The sequence below is a fragment of the Phyllobates terribilis genome, unplaced genomic scaffold (assembly GCF_046119375.1).
Source record: "Phyllobates terribilis strain yellow unplaced genomic scaffold, ASM4611937v1 Scaffold_180__1_contigs__length_3869351, whole genome shotgun sequence".
In the NCBI taxonomy this organism is placed as follows: domain Eukaryota; kingdom Metazoa; phylum Chordata; class Amphibia; order Anura; family Dendrobatidae; genus Phyllobates; species Phyllobates terribilis.
Genome location: NW_027362940.1, coordinates 324,973 through 338,385, shown reverse-complemented (window position 1 = coordinate 338,385; position 13,413 = coordinate 324,973).

Sequence of the window (13,413 nt, the reverse complement as noted above, 5' to 3'; positions counted from 1 at the left end):
AGTATCCTGCCAGCACCCCTGTCCCCGGATACACCCCTGTCCCAAGCCACCGCCATAGTCGGAGACCTGCTATGCCTCCCGACCCCCGATCCGGAAGCGCCTGCCCTAACCTGGGTGTCCACCTGCACCAACCCGGACTGGGCCGCATCAACAGAGCGCACACAGCAACCCCCGTTACAGCCACTGCCCGCGCCACCGGTCGCTTGCCCGGCGGCAGAAGAGTTCACCTGGGATAACCGGGTGGGCGACCTGATGGGCTTCCCCCGGGAAACCAAGACCGAAGCGCGGAGGCGGGAGGAGACGTGCCGAAAGGTACTCCTCCAATTTGAAAAAGAGCGACGGGAGAAGCGGGTCCGCTGTGAGCGCATGGAGGTGCGCGCCAGGGCTGCTAAGTCGCAGGACCGTCAGGCGGAGGCCACCCGTCCAAGCCCCCGGGAAGAGGGCCTAGTCGTGCGCTTCCACCAGGTGGCAGGATGGGGCTTCATCCGCAGCCCACAGTTCGACCGGGACGTGATCGTCAACCGGCGGGACGTCAAGCCGAGGCTGGAGCAGGGCCACCCTGGCCGGAACCTCTACCCGGGCGATTTGGTGTCCTACACCTGCCACCATGGGGAGTGTGGGTGGTATGCCCTGATCGTCCACAGGGTATTTAAGGAGGATACCCCCACTCACCTACCTACAGAGGACCGGTCGGGCTCCGTCGGGAAAGATGAACCATTTTCCCGGTGGGGATACCACTTCTGAGCAGCCCTCAGAGATGTATCTCCCCTTAGTTTGAACAGTTATGTGTTTTCCTTTTTCTTCACCCGGATTTGAGTTAACAGAGACATTTGTCCCTGCGGACGTTGAGCAGTAGACAGACTAACTTTGTAAATAGTTTGCACCTATTACGGTGCTCCCTATTGGTTTTATACAAAACCCCTTCTAACTCAGACCTCAGAAGCAAAACCTGTCTGGTGTGGCTCTCCTGGAGGTCCAACTCGGGATATCCATGCCCTGCAGCCACCCCAGGGCCTACGTTGAGGGTTTGGGACAGGTCCCTCATGCTGCTGAACTGACACTTTCTACCGTATTTTCTACAGAACTGTCTACATGCATAATGTCTCTTTAATGTTTTCCATACATGTATAATGTCTCTTTAATATTTTTCTATATTTATATTCTATATATATATATCATGCAACGTTAAAAGAGTCCTAACCTCCCATAAAGGGAAGAATGTTTTACTGTTTACAAAAGCATTTAAAAATTTGAATGTCTGTACCAACTTTTTACTCTATTGCAGCCTGCGGACGTGCTGTGTTTCACCGGTGGGGAATGTGGCGCCCCTGAGGGTTCAGTCGCCACAGAGGTACTGCACCTCAGCTCGAGGTGTGGTATCTCCTCTTCCAGGTAAGGGTGGAGCATATCTCAGGACCCTACTTCACCACTCAACACTACACCACTCCTGTCCTGTAGGGGGCCTAAATGCACCAGGGTGCTGCCCCGGGCCGGGATAGAGGAGATGGGGGGAACCAAAGACAGGGGGAACCATGTAGTGGGTGAGGGTGGAGGACACACTTTTAGGAAACACTTATTCTTTCATATTTAATCTACGGCCATCTTAAGTTCAAGGTCTTTGATTGTGGTCTTCTGTCGGGGTCCAGCAAGAGGCTGTAGCTGGCTGAAGATACACGGTCCTCGTACTCTGGTCTTGAGACGAGGAGCGGGTCAGAGTTAACAGCTGTCTCTACCTGGTCAAGGTCCTGACCTATGAAGGCCTGGAGGGGAGCAGAGCAGATTGGCTCCACAGGCAAAAGGATCCCAGGGGATACGGACGGAGCAGCCTACGCCACCTGTACTCTTTATTCTGGCTTAGTCAGAGGGATTCCTGCTGCAAAAGGGGTGACCGGCCCCCGATATCTGACTTTGTTACTTCACGTCTCAGTCGGAAAAGCCCGGAGGCTTAGTGGATCCCAGGGGGATATGGATGGAGCGGCTTACGCCACCTGTATCTCTTAAAGTGCGTTTATCCAGTGGGACCCGGCCTTACACCACGTTCATACCACGCACAGTCAGGAGAAGACTTAGTGGGAGAACTTACCAAGGAGAGGAACACACCAGAGGGGTCTCGACAGGTGCTCCTGACCTAACTGGAAAGTGCTGAACCCCCTTCCCGGTGGCCGCAGTACGCCGTGTGTAGCACAGGGAGGCTTTGCAGATAAAGTTCATCTGAAAGTGAGTAAAAACCCTGGATGACTTCACACACCGCTTCAGCCTGTTATTTTCTGTGTGGCACTGCACCCATCATCACCTTCATCTCACTGCCCTGAGGCCTGCTCCGCCTGTGGGGAGCTGACTCGCCCCCTGGGCCGTGGGGCACTCGGAACCAGGCAATAGGGAGACGATGGGGGTAGTAGTGGCAACCCGGTCCCGTGGCTCAGAGTGGTCAGACCAGTGGCAATCCTTTAGATATTTTAAGTGATGTCCGACTACGCCACCCGTGGATTGCGGTTATTAGGAACCGCCGCTGCAAGGCAGTCCCCTGAGGTTGATGGTGTGTGCAGCTGAGATTGGGTAACTCCCCACGGGAAAAGTGTAACCCCAGGGCAGTGCTGTGAATGGTGGGGGTGATGGTGCAGAGAGTCCCAGTGCCGTTAGTGCTGGAGGAGCGAAAGAGCACACAGACAACGTACTACAGTCCAATGTCTTTTACTCACAGTTCAGATTCTCCGGGTTACTTCTGTACAGGTAGTGACCACCCAAACCGTGCGGTGTCCACCAGGTGAGGGGCTCGGTCAACTCCCAGACGATTCAGGAGCATGGCACAGGACCCCCTTTTATCCTTTCTCTGGCCTGCCTCACGAGTGACCCACTTTTGTCCAGCTGCCGCGAACTTGTGTGGGTAAACGTGGATCCCGTTCCCCGCTGTTCTATACGGTGCCTTCCTAGCAGGTTTGATGAGGTGTCGCACCAATAAATGATCACGACCTCCGGTCTTTGGCTGAGGGTTGTTTCTCCTCCACTAACTTGGGATCCGGTACCCTTAATCTGCCTGACCCTTCACCCTGTATTCTCGTGGGTTCTTAGGGTCCCTTCTGCCTTCTTGTTCCTGAGCCCTTCTGTTCTTCTCTCTCTCTTTCCTGCTGTTTCTTCCTGTTTCTGTTCCTTTCTGTTCTTGTTCCTTTCTGTTCCCGGCCTTCACCCTAGGCCTGCCTCATGGAGCTGGGCCCAGACTGAGCCACAGCTCCCTATCAGCCCTCTCTGGCTGAACTCAACTTCTCTCCTTCTACTCTGAACTGGCTGAACTGACCCAGAACTAAGATGGTGCCCACCTTATATACCTCCCTCTAGAACATGAGCCCAGGTGACCAGCAACCAATGGGCTCCTACCTACGCTCAGGAACCAACCCCTATCTGCTCCTACATCACTGGGTATTCCTCCCCCCTCCCCACTCCAGCCAGGGACATGGTCTGTCGTACCTGCATTTCTGTCTAATGGGAGTACCGTTGAGCTGTCCCTCGGAAATGGGGTGAGTGTGCTGTATGCAGCTAACTGAGCCCTGGTCCATACTCCATCCTTACCTGGGAGTGGAATACCACACCTCTGGCAGAGGGGCAATACCCCTGTAGCGGCCGAACCCTCGGGGCGCTACAGAGCCATCCCATCTTAGCTGCCCGTAACACCGGCCTCAGTGGACTGAAGCAGCGCTGGTGTCCATCACCAGAAACCACAGGTGGTGTAGTCGAAATACCACTCTCACTTAAAAGCCCAATTTTTTATGAGGCAGCCCTGGGCACGGAATGGGTCTAGGCCACGACTGCATCCCCCTCCCCTACAACCGACCCGGCACCGAGTAACCCCATCTCCCAGGGAGGGCGTCTCATATATAACTTAATTTATGCACTGAGTAGAGAAGCGGCCCTGCCCCAAAAAGGAGGAGTTACGGAGCGATGAAAACATTGGAGAGAGGTGAGTATCAGAAGCCAGGACAAAAGCGCTGACGTTTCGGGAGAGTCCTGCTGAATCCGGGATAGTTGTGAGCTACCAGAATATAGGGGGGAATTCATGACTGGTATATAATATACTGTGACAACAGACATCTGATGGTATATAGCAATGTGTATTTTTTAAAACATCTGATTTCTGTATCACAATAGATCATACACCAATCTGTATACTAGATGTGGTATATTATGTACACAGATATACAATGCAGTGTACTGATCACACCTGGACCGGCCTACAGGACCTAGCATATTACATATTGGGCCATATAGTACAATCTGTCATGTGCTGTAGGTTCAAGTGTGATCAGTCAATCCAGGATCCTGTATAGTGATGTCTGTGGGCCTCTCTGCTGGGACTCAGTGTGATTTATTGCTCCAGACTGAACTTTCTGCATTGACAGGGCGACCCTAATCTGCATCGAAGTTCAGACTCCTGCAAAAACTAACACTGAGCACCAGCAGAGCGACCACCGACAGGACAAAACACAAATCCGTGTGGGCTTATGAGGAGATGAGCAGCTTCCTGCTACCTCCTCCGTGTGGGCTTATGAGGAGATGAGCAGCTTCCTGCTACGTCCTCCGTGTGGGTTTATGAGGAGATGAGCAGCTTCCTGCTACCTCCTCCGTGTGGGCTTATGAGGAGATGAGCAGCTTCCTGCTACCTCCTCCGTGTGGGCTTATGAGGAGATGAGCAGCTTCCTGCTACCTCCTCCGTGTGGGCTTATGAGGAGATGAGCAGCTTCCTGCTACCTCCTCCGTGTGGGCTTATGAGGAGATGAGCAGCTTCCTGCTACCTCCTCCGTGTGGGCTTATGAGGGGATGAGCAGCTTCCTGCTACCTCCTCCGTGTGGGCTTATGAGGAGATGAGCAGCTTCCTGCTACCTCCTCCGTGTGGGCTTATGAGGAGATGAGCAGCTTCCTGCTACCTCCTCCGTGTGGGCTTATGAGGAGATGAGCAGCTTCCTGCTACCTCCTCCGTGTGGGCTTATGAGGAGATGAGCAGCTTCCTGCTACCTCCTCCGTGTGGGCTTATGAGGAGATGAGCAGCTTCCTGCTACCTCCTCCGTGTGGGCTTATGAGGAGATGAGCAGCTTCCTGCTACCTCCTCCGTGTGGGCTTATGAGGAGATGAGCAGCTTCCTGCTACCTCCTCCGTGTGGGCTTATGAGGAGATGAGCAGCTTCCTGCTACCTCCTCCGTGTGGGCTTATGAGGAGATGAGCAGCTTCCTGCTACCTCCTCCGTGTGGGCTTATGAGGAGATGAGCAGCTTCCTGCTACCTCCTCCGTGTGGGCTTATGAGGAGATGAGCAGCTTCCTGCTACCTCCTCCGTGTGGGTTTATGAGGAGATGAGCAGCTTCCTGCTCCCTCCTCACTGCAGACCTCTTAATGTCACACTTATCCACGGAGGTCTCCGATCCACAGGCTCCTCTCCAACAGAATGAGTCAGCTGCAGGCGCGCTGTGACGCCACTTCTGCAGACGCAGCACACATAGCCTGCAGTTGGCATGTCTGCATCACTGTGATGTGGCCAGGACAGCAGCTACAGTGCAGCTCCCCGGCAGCCCCCCTGAGTAGCTTCATGGGATCCGGCGTGGGGGGACATCCCTCCCCCCCAGCCCAGTGCAGTCTTAGTATGAAGAAGCTAGTAAAAAGTCCAATGCAATAGCATGTATCCTTAGATGAAAGGCCCAAAAGAATAGGGGTATACTATTAGACCAGTGATCGCCATGCATAAAAAATCATTAGCTGATATTAATAGAAAAATATATATCAATTTTATTAGGAAAAATACATACACATCAACGACACAAAATCCATTAAAACACAAGTAAAAACTCAGTGGAATCCCTCACTGAGTGAGAGCCCACCCACTACAAAGACCACCCTGCAAAAATAAATCATCATAAATAAGATAGGTAAAAGTTTTATATGAAAGCCGGCTGGAATAAAACTATCTCCGATAATCAATACCCGACCTGGGCAGAAATATAATATGGTAACAGGAATCCTCTAATCTTGTTGTACATGAATAAAGAGTGTGATATTAAAGTCACACACACCACAATAACAATGATTGCCCAAGAAGAGGACACCAGATGAATGTCAGCAATGACCAGATGAAGCCTAATAAAGATAAAAAAGTTACTAGACAATAGATCAAATTTAGGCTTCCTGTTCAGCCATTAGATTTTAAGGGTAGATTATAAATTCAAGGAAAATAACACTAGCATATCCTAAATAGGCAAAGACCTATCACCAATACCAGGGACCGGGGTGGTGTGGATGAGCTGTCAATGCCCAACGCGTGTCGCCACGCATGGTGGCTTCATCAGGGGCCTATGAGGTAAGTGTTCAATGCTGTTAGTCCTTAGATGAAAGGAATAAGCAGAGAGAAGACTAACGTCGTTCACTCTAGGGCTGAGTGATAGCTCAGTTTTTTTTGTAACGATAAGGCCACGTTCACACCTTCAGTATTTGGACAGTATTCTATACCAGTATTTGTAAGCCAAAACCAAGAGTGGAACAATCAGAGGAAAAGTATAATAGAAACTCCTCACCGCTTCTGTATTTTTCTCCCACTCCTGGTTTTGACTTACAAATACTGATGTAAAATACTGACCAAATACTGAAGGTGGGGACGTGGTCTAAGCTGTGTGCTCAGTTTAGGGGTCCGTCTGCTGAGCTTATACTTTACTGGTTTGATTCATGATGAGCTCACAGGAACACAGCAGATACAGCTGTGTAAAGATACAGGCACTAATTTGATTAAACAAATAGGCAGGGACAGGGGCGTACATTAAAATCATGGGAACCCATGACAGATGTCCTAATTGCTCGCCTCCCCTCAAAACAAATAAAAATTAAGCAGGGTCACAGAAGAGCATATTTTACAACTTTGCAGCCCTTAGAAAGTAATTTTGCCCCTATTGAAGCCCCTTAGTGTTCCCACGCAATAAGATACCCTTTTCATGGCCACCATAAAGTATGATGCCAACAATTGTGCGCCCAAACACAGTAAGATACCCCCACAGTAAATTCCTCTACACACATGGTATGATGACCCTACAGTACCCCATCCCCCAAAGTATGATACCCTCACAATGCCCCCACCACAGTATGATGGCCCACATTGTCCCCCACACATAGTATGATGGCCCCTGACACAGCCCTCCACACATTATGATGACCTGCACACAGTATAGTGGCCCTCCATACAGTATAGTGGCCCCCACAACCCTCCACACAGTATGATGGTCCCCAAACAACTCTCCACACTATATAATGGCCTGTAAACATTATAATGCCCCCCCCCCACTAGCTCTCCAAACAGTATAATGGCCCCACACAGCCATCCAAACAGTATGGTGGCCCCCACTCAGCCCTCCAAACAGTATGATGGTCCCCACATAGTCTCCATAGCATGATAAGCCTCCAAGTAGCCCTCCAAATAATATGATTGCCCTCCAAATAGTATAATGGCTGCCACGTAGCCCTTCAAATTGTATGATCACACCCCACATAGCCCTCCAAATAGTATGGTGGACCTCACATAGCCCTCATAATAGTATGCTGGCACCCCACATAGCCCTCCAAGTAGTATGATGCCCCTCAAGTAGCCTTCCATATAGTTTGATGGCCCACACAAAAAATAAATCTCTCTCCCAGTCCCCCTGCTGCTTCGGTGTCTGCAGCGTGTGGTCTGACAGCTCTGCACTGCTCGGCACAGCGCTCGCAATGTAGTGACGTCATTGTGCCTGCTAGGCTGAAACTTAAGACGAACAGGGAGAAGGATGGAAGAAAGAGCTCACGGCTCCCTCTTCCATCATTGCTTTCAACTGTATCTGCCTCCAGGATAGTGGCTGCATGGAGGCAGACTACAGGAATAAACATACAAAGAAGCAGCTAGATCCCTGCCAGAAGCTGTGTATGTGCCACCATCAACTGCAGCATCTCTACTACCTCTGTATTTAAGAGTTAACTACATTGCACTTAAATCCGGAGGTGTAGCTATACTCACAAGGGGTTAATTAAGGGTGAGGGGTTATAAATAAGGGTTTATAAGCGGCAGCTGGTTGGGGCATCCAGTCCTTTGGAAGTGCATTGAGCTGTAGGTTGGATTGCTGCTAAAGGGAAGAAAAAAAAACTCTTTAAATCTTCTTCCTTAGCGAGTGTGAACGGAGCGTAAGTGCAAACAGAAGTAAAGTGTGTGACTTGTTTTTCAGTGACTTGGATTCAGGGAGTTTGGAAGGGAGGAATTTGGACTGAATTGCTGTCTGTATTTTCTTAATTCTTTACATTTCTTTTTACTTAACATTTCTGTCTAGTGCAATCCCCATTAGGAAATGAGCTCCATTATTGGCAATGCTATCCAGTGTACATCTTGCCCCATGTATGCATTCCTTGAACAGCCGGTCGGGGTTGCTTACTGCTGCGCGAGATGTGTGCATGTTGTGCGTTTGGAAGCCCATATACTGGATCTAAATGAGGAGCTGGCAACACTGAGATCCATTGACAATATGGAAAGGAGTCTGCTGCTCACTGAACAGCTGCTCACTGGGGTAGATGTGGGGGAGGATGGTATTAGGAAGCTGCAGGACAGTGTGGCAGCTAGCTGGGTGACCGTTAGAAGGGGGGGGGGGTAGAGGGAAGAGTGCCAGGGAGGTAGTCCTGATCTGGCACACCCAAATAAGTTTGCAAAGTTGGCAGATGAGGGGGGTGTCGGTACAGGGGTAGCACTGCTGCAGCAAAGCATGTCCTCTGAAAGCCGGAGGAATGTCAGCTCCAGTAAGGGGGGAAATAGGAGAGCAGGGCAGGCCAGGCAGGTGCTGGTAGTGGGGGACTCAATTATTAGGGGAACAGATAGGGCAATCTGTCACAAAGACAGGGATCGTCGAACAGTGTGCTGCGTACATGGCGCTTGAGTCCGGCACATCGCTGATCAGGTTGACAGATAACTGAGAGGGGCTGGTGAGGACCCAGCGGTCATGGTACACACGGCACAAATGACAAAGTTAGAGGTAGGTGGAAGGTCCTTAAAGATGATTTCAGGGAATTAGGCTGCAAGCTTAAAGCAAGGACTCCCAAGGTGGTATTCTCTGATATACTGCCTGTACCACGTGCCACACCAGAGAGGCAATGGAAGATTAGGGAGATAAATAAGTGGCTCAGGAATTGGTGTAGGAAGGAGGGGTTTGGGTTCCTGGAGAACTGGGCCAACTTCTCAGGTGGCTACAGGTTCTACGCTAGGGACTGGCTGCACCTCAATGGGGAGGGTGCAGCTGTGCTGGGGGAGAAAATGGCTAGAAGGTTGGAGGAGTGTTTAAACTAGGGATTGGGGAGGGAGGGTATTCATTTTATAGGTGGGGAAGATAATGCAGATAGTGACCTGGGCACAAATAAAGAAATTGGGGGTGGGCTTAGAACAGTCAATATAGTAGGAAGGAATACAGGTACAGAGAGATACATGTACATGCATGTACACTAATACCAGAAGCCTCACCAACAAAATGGAGGAATTAGAATTAATTTTGTTGGAAAATAATTATGACATGGTGGGGATATCTGAGACATGGCTGGATGAGAGCCATGACTGGGCAGTTAATTTACAGGGCTATAGTCTGTTCAGAAATGACCGTACAAACAAGTGAAGGGGGGGGGGGGTGTTTATATGTAAAATCATCCTTAAAACCCATCTTGCGTGAGCATATATGTGAGTCTAATGAAAATGCAGAGTCCCTATGGGTGGCGATAAGGGGAGGGGGAAAAAATAATAAATTACTGATAGGGGTTTGTTATAAGTCTCCAAAAATAATGGAAGTAGCGGAGAATATCCTCATAAAGCAAATAGATGAAGCAGTGACTCAAAGAGAAGTCATTATTATGGGGGACTTCAACTACCCTGAAATACATTGGGGAACAGAAACCTGTAGTTCCAGCAAAGGTAATAGCTTTATGACAACTATGAGAGACAATTACCTTTTACAACTGGTTCAGGACCCAATAAGAAGAGGGGCACTGCTAGACCTAATACTAACCAACAGGCCAGACCGCATATCAAATATACGAGTTGGGGGTCACTTGGGTAATAGTGATCACAAAATAATAAGTTTTCATGTATCCTTTAATACGATATGTAGTAGAAGGGTTACAAGGACACTAAACTTCAGGAAGGCAAATTTTCAACGGTTGAGAGATGATCTTAGTGCAATAAACTAGGACGATATCCTGAGACATAAAGCTACACAAAGCAAATGGGAGACATTTATTAGCATCCTGAATAGGACGTGTGCACAATATATACCCTATGGGAATAAACATGCTAGAAATAGGAGGAAACCACTATGGCTAAATAAAGCTGTAAGGGGCGCAATAAGTGACAAAAAAAAAGCATTTAGAGAACTAAAGCAAGTGGGTAGTGATGAGGCATTAAATAAATACAGAAAATTAAATAAATTCTGTAAAAAACAAAATCAAGGCAGCAAAGATTGAGACAGAGAGACACATTGCCAGAGAAAGTAAAAATAATCCCAAAATATTCTTTAACTACATAAATAGTAAAAAACTAAAAAATGATAGTCTTGGCCCCCTTAAAAATAGTCTGGGTGAAATGGTGCATGAGGATGAGGAAAAAGCCAATATGCTAAATGATTTTTTTTTCAACAGCATTTGCCCAAGAAAATTGCATGACAGAAAACATGATTAGTGATGACAAAAATTCTCCATTAAATGTCACTTGCTTAACCCAGCAGTAAGTATGGCGGCGTCTAAAAACCACTAAAGTTGACAAATCCCCGGGCCCGGATGGGATATACCCACGAGTACTGCAGGAATTAAGTAACGTCATAGATAGACCATTATTTTTAATTTTTAAAGATTCCATAATAACAGGGTCTGTACCACAGGACTGGCGTATAGCAAATGTGGTGCCAATATTCAAAAAGGGGACAAAAACCGAACTTGGAAATTATAGGCCGGTAAGCTTAACCTCTACTGTGGGTAAAATCCTGGAGGGTTTCCTAAGAGATGCTATACTAGAGTACCTGAAGAAGAATAACCTTATGACCCAATATCAACATGGGTTTACCCCATTCCTGTCAGACTAATCTGATCAGCTTTTATGAAGATTTACTTTAAGTTCCAGACTGGACCAAGGAAATGCAGTGGATGTTGTGTATATTGACTTTTCAAAAGCTTTTGATACGGTTCCATACAAAAGGTTGATACATAAAATGAGAACAATGGGGATAGGGGAAAATATATGTATGTGGGTTAAGAACTGGCTCAATGATAGGAAACAAAGGGTGGTTATTAATGGAACACACTCAGACTGGGTCTCAGTTAACAGTGGGGTACCACAGGGGTCAGTATTGGGCCTGCTTCTTTTAACATATTTATTAATGACCTTGTAGGGGGCATACAGAGTAGTATTTCAATATTTGCAGATGACACTAAACTCTGCAAGGTAATCAATACAGAGGAGGACAATTTTATATTACAGGAGGATCTACAGTGCATTGTGAAAGTATTTGCCCCCCTTGAACTTTTCTACCTTTTGCCACATTTCTTGCTTCAAACATAAAGATATAAAATTCTAATTTTTTGGGGAAGAATCAACAACAAGTGGGACACAATCGTGAAGTGGAACAAAATTTATTGGATATTTTAAACTTTCTAAAAAAAAAATTACAAACTGAAAAGTGGGGCGTGCAATATAATTAGGCCCCTTTACTTTCAGTGCAGCAAACTCACTCCAGAATTTCAGTGAGGGTCTCCGAATGATCCAATGTTGTCCTAAATGACTGGTAATGATAAATAGAATCCACCTGTGTGTAATCAAGTCTCCGTATAAATGCACCTGCTCTGTGATAGTCTCAGGCTTCTGTTTCAAGTGCAGAGAGCATCATGAAGACCAAGGAACCCACCAGGCAGGTCCGACATATTGTTGTGGCGAAGTTTAAAGCCGGATTTGGATACAAAAAGATTTTCCAAGCTTTAAATATCTCAAGGAGCACTGTACAAGCGATCATATTGAAATGGAAGGAGTATCAGACCACTGCAAATCTACCAAGACCCGGCCGTCCCTCTAAACTTTCATCTCGAACAAGGAGAAGACTGATCAGACATGCAGCCAAAAGGCCCATGAACACTCTGGATGAACTGCAGAGATCTACAGCTGAGGTGGGAGAGTCTGTCCATAGGATAACAATCAGTCGTACACTGCACAAATCTGGCCTTTATGGAAGAGTGGCAAGAAGAAAGCCATTTCTCTAAGATATCCATAAAAAGTCTCGTTTGAAGTTTGCCACAAGCCACCTGGGAGACACAGCAAACATGTGGAATAAGGTGGTCGGTCAGATGAAACCAAAATCGAACCTTTTGGCCACAATGCAAAACGATATGTTTGGCGTAAAAGCAACACAGCTCATTACCCTCAAAACACCCTCCCCACTGTCAAACATGGTGGTGGCAGCATCATGGTTTGGGCCTGCTTTTCTTCAGCAGGGACAGGGAAGATGGTTAAAATTGATGGGAAGATGGACGGCGCCAAATACAGGACCATTCTGAAAGAAAACCTGTTGGAGTCTGCAAAAGACCTGAGACTGGGACGGAGATTTATCTTCCAACAAGACAATGATCCCAAACATAAAGCAAAATCTACAATGGAATGGTTCAAAAATAAACGTATCCAGGTGTTAGAATGGCCAAGTCAAAGTCCAGACCTGAATCCAAACGAGAATCTTGGAAAGAGCTGAAAACTGCTGTTCACAAACGCCCTCCATCCAACCCCAATGAGCTCGAGCTGTTTTGCAAGGAAGTATGGGCAAGAATTTCAGCCTCTCGATGTGCAAAACTGATAGAGACATTCCCCAAGCGACTTGCAGCTGTAATCGCAGCAAAAGGTGGCGCTACAAAGTATTAACTCAAGGGGGTCGAATAATATTGCACGCCCCACTTTTCAGTTTTTAATTTGTTAAAAAAGTTTAAAATATCCAATAAATTTTGTTCCACTTCACGATTGTGCCCCACTTGTTGTTGATTCTTCCGAAAAAAATTTGAATTTTATATCTTTATGTTTGAAGCCAGAAATGTGGCAAAAGGTAGAAAAGTTCAAGGGGTCCAAACATTTTCACAATGTACAGTATGTAAACTAGAAGCTTGGGCTGATAAATGGCAAATGAGCTTTAATGGGGATAAATGTAGAGGAAATAAAATGTATAATTATATGCTTAATTGTAAAACACTGGGCAAAACTGTCACTGAAAAAGACCTGGGTGTATTGGTGGACGACAAGCTCACGTTTGATGGCCAGTGTCAGGCAGCTGCTACAAAGGCAAATAAAATAATGGGATGCATTAAAAGAGGCATAGATGCTCATGAGGAGAACATAATTTTACCTCTATACAAGTCATTAGTGCCACCAC